We start from the raw sequence: 7,625 nt of genomic DNA on the forward strand, positions 1-7,625 counted from the left end.
AAATTATATCATACAAATCAAGCACTATATATTTAACCTAAAATGTGCACTTCAAGTCGTAGACGTTTGAAAACTCTCATGGTATTCCTTTCGGTTCAGATATTTAAAATCATCCAATGCGAACCTTCACAGCATGCTAGCATACCTGAGCTTCTGGCTAAATCAGACTATTGCCAAGTAAAGGTTATTTACGACCAAATTGGCGATAAAATGCTTCAACCCGTTAGTTCTTCAAATTTTTATCCACTCGTTCTAATAGGCTTTGGCGGTCCTGAATACAATACAATGCATTTACCTAAAATACAAAATTCAGAATGCAAAATTAGTTTTATTGTGTTTAGGTATTATTATCCTGGAAATTTAGATTTACGTCAGCCATACGCTGCATTTTGGCTGAAGGCCTCCGAGCATCAATTCAAGATAGGCAAGGCTTCTGGCATTTTCCAATTCACCCTTTTGCATACAAATGTCCATAAAATTCTGATATCTGCAATAAATAAAACCAAAACTGCAAGCAGTTTTAAGGTATCCTATAGGATACTCATGGGAAGCTGAACCTATGGTGGAAAACTTTGGGATTTTATTCCTGGATCGAAATAAAACGTCTAATCTTTGTGTTCAACCGATCGGCATCAAGTCAAAAAACATTTCTACAATGCAGTGCAAACAAGCAGAAAATATGAATATTGTGGAATTGTTCAGAGATTTACAATCTGTTAGTATCGCGTGGAGAGTCGATTCAATTTGGAATATGAACATTGATTATGGTGGCCTTCATTCCATTGGAAAACGTATCTGTCTATGGTGGAGGCATTTTAATTAAAGCCAATTTAGATTGTATCTTGCTGAGAGGCTTGTTGGCCGACCTCGTAATGCTTAATAACATTGGAGACTAAAATTGGCATTACTTTACCAATTGTTGACCGATTTTCAAAATTGCGACTGTTTTGGAAAGCTCAGGTCAATTGGCGCAATATATAGATTTCCAGATTTTTCAAATTCGACCACACCCCTTCGAAATTAAGGTCACAATTTAAAAAAATACATAAAATACAATTGATGCATACACCGGAATTTGAAACAACAAAAATCGAGTTGCATGTCGAAAAAATACCTCGACCCCCTGGGCACTCTGAACAATGTTCCAGGGGTCACATGCCCCACCCTCAGGAGGTGTGAGCATAGGCGTCTTTTCGATTTCAATGAAACCATGTCATGTGATATATCATTTTTCTCAGGACAATGAGTACATTGCGACTGAGTACTTAAAATTAAGGAACCACACCCCCAGTGGGTGTGGTTCTCAGAAACTTTTAGATTTCAATGAAACCATGTCATGTGATATATCATTTTTCTCAGGACAATGAGTACATTGCGACTGAGTACTTAAAATTAAGGAACCACACCCCCAGTGGGTGTGGTTCTCAGAAACTTTTAGATTTCAATGAAACCATGTCATGTGATATATCATTTTTCTCAGCACGATGAGTACATTACGACTGAATACTTAAAATTAAGGAACCACACCCCCAGTGGGTGTGGTTCTCAGAAACATTTAGATTTCAATGAAACTATGCCATGTGATACATTATTTTTCGCAAGACGATGAGGACATTAGGAATCAATACTTAAAATTTTAAAATCACACCCCCAGTGGGCGTGGTCCTCGGCGACCTTTGGATTTAAAGCAAACCATGTCATGTGATATATCATTCTTCTCAGCCCGATGAGGAGATTTCGACTGACTAACTAAAATTTTAATACCACACCCTTAGTGGGTTTGGTCCTTGGCGACTTTTCGCTTTTAACGAAACTATGTCATGTGACACATGATTTTTCCTAGCCGGACGAGGGAACCCCGACAGAGTAATTAAAATTTTAAAACCACACCCCCAGTGGGCGTGGTCCTCGGCGACCTTTGGATTTAAAGCAAACCACGTCATGTGATATATCATTCTTTTCAGCCCGATGAGGAGATTTCGAATGACTAACTAAAATTTTAATAGCACACCCTTAGTGGGTGTGGTCCTCGGCGACTTTTCGCTTTTGGTACATTCATGTCATGCGACATATCAACCAGGTTTTCTGTGGATTATTTCTAAAATTGTATTGTAAGTTATTCCCCCGGGTGTGATGCGTCGCGTGACATGAATAGCGTTGCTTATTTAATTCCAGTTCCTCCACAACTGGAAGGTATTTCTGGGAACTCATTATTTTCGAGAGATTTGTAACACCTCGTGTTCATCCAAAAGTGAATGAATTTTTATAATTTTTCCACACATGAGCATAGACATCTGAGCTACATTATCAGAAAAAATTAGTATCGAGAAAGCAACACCAAGAAAGTTTCAGCAACTTTTGTGCGCAGGTATGCGGATTTTCTGGGATGGTCAGGAACTTTATTAACACTATGTTGCTGACAAAAATGATATATCATAAGACATGGTTTCGTTAAAATCTAAAAGTCGTCGAGGACCCCTCGCACTAGGGGCGTGGTTGTTAAATTTCAAATATTCAATCCAAATCTCCTGGAGCAGAATGACATATCTCATGACATAGTTTCGTTAAAAGCGAAAAGTCGCCAAGGACCAAACCCACTAAGGGTGTGGTATTAAAATTTTAGTTAGTCAGTCGAAATCTCCTCATCGGGCTGAGAAGAATGATATATCACATGACATGGTTTGCTTTAAATCCAAAGGTCGCCGAGGACCACGCCCACTGGGGGTGTGATTTTAAAATTTTAAGTATTGATTCCTAATGTCCTCATCGTCTTGCGAAAAATAATGTATCACATGGCATAGTTTCATTGAAATCTAAATGTTTCTGAGAACCACACCCACTGGGGGTGTGGTTCCTTAATTTTAAGTATTCAGTCGTAATGTACTCATCGTGCTGAGAAAAATGATATATCACATGACATGGTTTCATTGAAATCTAAAAGTTTCTGAGAACCACACCCACTGGGGGTGTGGTTCCTTAATTTTAAGTACTCAGTCGCAATGTACTCATTGTCCTGAGAAAAATGATATATCACATGACATGGTTTCATTGAAATCTAAAAGTTTCTGAGAACCACACCCACTGGGGGTGTGGTTCCTTAATTTTAAGTACTCAGTCGCAATGTACTCATTGTCCTGAGAAAAATGATATATCACATGACATGGTTTCATTGAAATCGAAAAGACGCCTATGCTCACACCTCCTGAGGGTGGGGCATGTGACCCCTGGAACATTGTTCAGAGTGCCCAGGGGGTCGAGGTATTTTTTCGACATGCAACTCGATTTTTGTTGTTTCAAATTCCGGTGTATGCATCAATTGTATTTTATGTATTTTTTTAAATTGTGACCTTAATTTCGAAGGGGTGTGGTCGAATTTGAAAAATCTGGAAATCTATATATTGCGCCAATTGACCTGAGCTTTCCAAAACAGTCGCAATTTTGAAAATCGGTCAACAATTGGTAAAGTAATGCCAATTTTAGTCTCCAATGTTGTTAAGCATTAGAGGTCGGCCAATAAGCCTCTCAGCAAGAATTGGCTTTAATTTTAATGCCAGCACCATATCAGCATCTACTTCGGTCGGTGTTTCGTAGAGCCAACGCTAGTCTACATTATCATCCTAACTCAGGGAATACTTTAAACTATGAGGCAAAATTGGGGCTTTTCCATATACGTGAAACGCTGTACACAACTTATAACGCAAACATGCAGCTTGTGATATTTAAATTTCACGGATACCAATTCATAAATTGTTATTCTGAGGCATTCATATCGTTCAAGTTCTATCTAGCACCCTTTCAACACATAGTTTGGGGAATGTTGATTGGTTCCGTTGTTATTGTTGCACTTGTGCTCAGTTTGTACAAAAAGTTAAAAAATAATAAGTACTACGAAGCTTTTTGTCCTTGGTCATTCGTTATGGCAAATATTTGCGAAGACGCTGGATATATCCCAACGCAACTCGAAAGGCAACAATTTTTCAGGATGGTCGTTGGGGGTTGGATTCTGATGACAGTAATACTAACAAATTGCTACAATGGACTAATGATCAGCAGTTTAAATTCCCCGCTTCCAAGGACAAATATACCTGAGACATTTGAAGATTTGATATACCAAGATAAAGGAATTCTTAAATCCTATAAGCAAGGAGACAACCTAACCGATTGGATTTTACAGTGGACGGAAGATTTTTTAACAAAACTCCAACAGCCGTTGTATTCCTCGATGGGCTACAAAATATTATCTGCCCCAGATAAACAACATTCTTTTGAGTTTTTACAGGTATTTTTTGCTATGTCCTCCGAATTAGGTCGCTGGACATTCGATATGGCGCTAGCCTCGATTCACGGCTTACCCTCGCCGTTGATGGATGATATTACTATGCAGGGTATACTCATCCTCCTCCTTTCTTATGGGTATAATTCATTTGCCCCAGAAAACTTTAATGTATCAATCAAGACGGACATAGCCCTTGACAATATGTCACTAGTAATGAAATCAGTTACCGACGAGATTGCCAAGTGTGGAAAATCTGTCCTTGCTGTTGACGCTTTTGAAATGGGATTTAAGTTTGAGGATATGTCCAAGCGATATTTTTGGAGAAAATTTTACAAGGGAAAGGATATCTTAAATTTTGTCTTGGTGGGATGGAAATTTGAAAACGAGGGTAATTCTAAAGTACCAAAATATTTTCAGTCTCTGTTCGAATCTGGGATTCAGGGGCGTCTAGATTTGGAAATAATTAGGAGAAAGTATTCAAGTGGTTCCAAATATACTATACCGAAACGTGAAGATGAATCTGTTCGATTGAGTGGGGCGATTTTAACTCTTTTTATACTATGTGGGGGATTGATTTGTTCATCTGTATTAATTATTATCTTTGAATTACGTAAAATTATTTGCTTGATGGTTTTAGCTATATCTTTAAAAATTAAGCACGTTGTTATTGTATTTGTTCAAAATTTTTGGCGAAGTAGGAGTCTACTTTTGAAAACTATGTAGGTGAAAAATGTCACGATTAAATTGCTAGTATGTAATTTAATTACATAGGTACACACGTATCAATGTCGTGAGATATAGAGTAATACGATGACACCTTTTGTAAAGGTTATGTATATTAATCATTGCAAATTTTATTACGCTTTGGTATCAAAAAATTTATAGAATTATTTGCAATGCTTCGCAAAATAAACTTCTAAAGCTTATGTTTTGAAGCACTTCTTCGAGTATATATCCTAACCCTTAGTCGTGGAGAGCGATGATATTTCACCTGTGTTCAACGCTCAAGTCTTTCAAGCACAATGTACTCTACCTTGTCAATATTAAGAATTGACAAATTGCATTTGTAACATTTATATAAAACCAATGACAATTCAAAGTTAATTGCTAATTTTTAGTTGGGAGCTTTTAGACCAACAGGGAGTTCAGAGAATGATCAAGGTGCCTTCAGTTATTTTGCATGCATTTTTTAAATTTTGTAGCTCCATCTATAATGTTGTAAATACTGTTACAGTTAGTAATAAAATGCTGTGATTTTTGAAATATCCATTAAATTTCATGTAGAATCGATATATTTCACAACAATGCACGTTGGTCCGGAATACTGAATTTATTGGCCAAAACCTATTCTCACCGATTCGAAAACGAAGTACCCCCTTCAGTACCTTTGACATAGATGTTCAACTTCGGAAAGTTTCATTTGGATTGTTCCACCGGTGAAGGCGTGGCATATACTCAAACTTGGCTGATAACATTGGGCTAAATGGGGAAAAGTTCAAGTTGAAAATCCTGTCTATTCCTGTGCTTTTCTGAGGAACCGTTAATGTATTATTAATCCCCCATATCTAATCTACAAAAACTGCTGCCACCAGCTGCCACCATTATAAATAGACAGAGAGATTTGAATTTATGTAATTGCAAATTGCCATAGGCAAAATATCTGGAGTGCACCATCATTCTCACGTATGAAATTTTCGAGTGTTCCAAATAACACAATCGCCTCGAAATATCTTGCCAAGTCCTGGGGGAAGGAAATATGGTAAACCAAACCCTTCTAATAAATTCATTACGAGCGGGGGGATTTTATGAAGTGGTGACCCCCTGAGGAGGCATAACTAAATTTATAATTTTGGTCCTATTTTCTTTGTTAATCAAGTTAGAGGGTAGAAATACTTCATAAAACTATAGAATATTGTCATTTTATGAAAATACATCCTGAAAATTATCGAAGCAACACTTTCAAATTTGTATTTTGACCACACCCTCTGGCAGTGGGTGTGCCGATAATGTCCCAACTATAGTCGGAGTTGTTTAGAGCTTGATTAGACCTTTCAAATGACACCCCACTTGATGGGGTAATGCAAGAAAATAAATATTCACCTCTGACCACACCCCCAAAGGGGTGTGGCTTCAATGAGAGTTGCATAGCTTATACACCTTGGAACTTCATATCTCGATCCCCGAACGCAGAATTCGAAAAATTAAATGATTCGAGAGCTAGAGGTTTTGGCAAACAAATAAAGGAATCCGGACCAGTGTGCAATGACACATTTTTCCAGAATGCGAAAACACTAAGATTTGTACCATGACTATCAATGGTGCCTTCAATAATTTTGCGAACTGTATTTACGTAAACATGTAATGTTGAGTACATTGACTATGTACTCATTAACTTATTAACTACGAGTTAACTACTCATGGTGAATTATCTATTAAATGGGTTTGGATTGGTCGACCCTGCATATCGGAGGACATTGCATATTGGTCCCACAGAGTATTGGTAGCCAATCTCAACGAATCGACAAAATGGCATAAAAAATTAAGGAAGACATTAATGTACGTATTCACATACTTGATTTTATTTTGCAACCAGATATCCAGGAAACATAAATTTAACTAGTAGGTCTTAATCTTAATCTAAAGTAAAAATAATATAAATAGGGACAGACAATTCTAAGCTTATTCTTGGTACTGTTTTTATGTATTATAAAGCTTTGACTGTATTTGGAGGTGGCCACACACATTTCGTTGCTTTTACAAGCTGGTCACGCCAATGGTTTGAACCACGTGAAAGCAATACTTTTAATTTTTACTCTTCATACATATGTACATATCTCGAAATTAAAATTTAGATGATTTTACATTGGACTATATGTATACCAGTAGGCGTGTACACGAAGACGGCCAAAATATTATCCAGTAAAGTTCTAAAGTAATTGGAATTTCAAGCGTGACTTTCAGTGTGCACTCTTAATACAGAGGGTGTCCACAGTTTATATGAACAGTATGAATTATCTTATAACTTCTGAACACGATGACTGTGAATTACTTTAGCGATCTCAATGTGTTCTCCATTCTTCCTAGCAACAAGTCTGAGTCTTGGTTTCCAACTTTCAAACACACAGTGTTTCGCTTTTGCCGGCTAAAATCGTTTTTTGTTGGCCAGTGGTCAAAAGTGGTCAAAAGTGGCCGAAAGTGGCCAGAATGGTAGAAAATGGTCAAAAGTGGTCAAAAGTATTCTATTGGCTAATGGTCTGCGCGGCGGGTTTAAACAGACTCTCGGCCGGTATTATTTATTCTTTGCACAAAAAATAACCATAGTTCTTACAAAGTAATTAAAATAGTCTGT

The sequence above is a fragment of the Folsomia candida genome, unplaced genomic scaffold, assembly GCF_002217175.1.
Source record: "Folsomia candida strain VU population unplaced genomic scaffold, ASM221717v1 Fcan01_Sc010, whole genome shotgun sequence".
Lineage (NCBI taxonomy): Eukaryota > Metazoa > Arthropoda > Collembola > Entomobryomorpha > Isotomidae > Folsomia > Folsomia candida.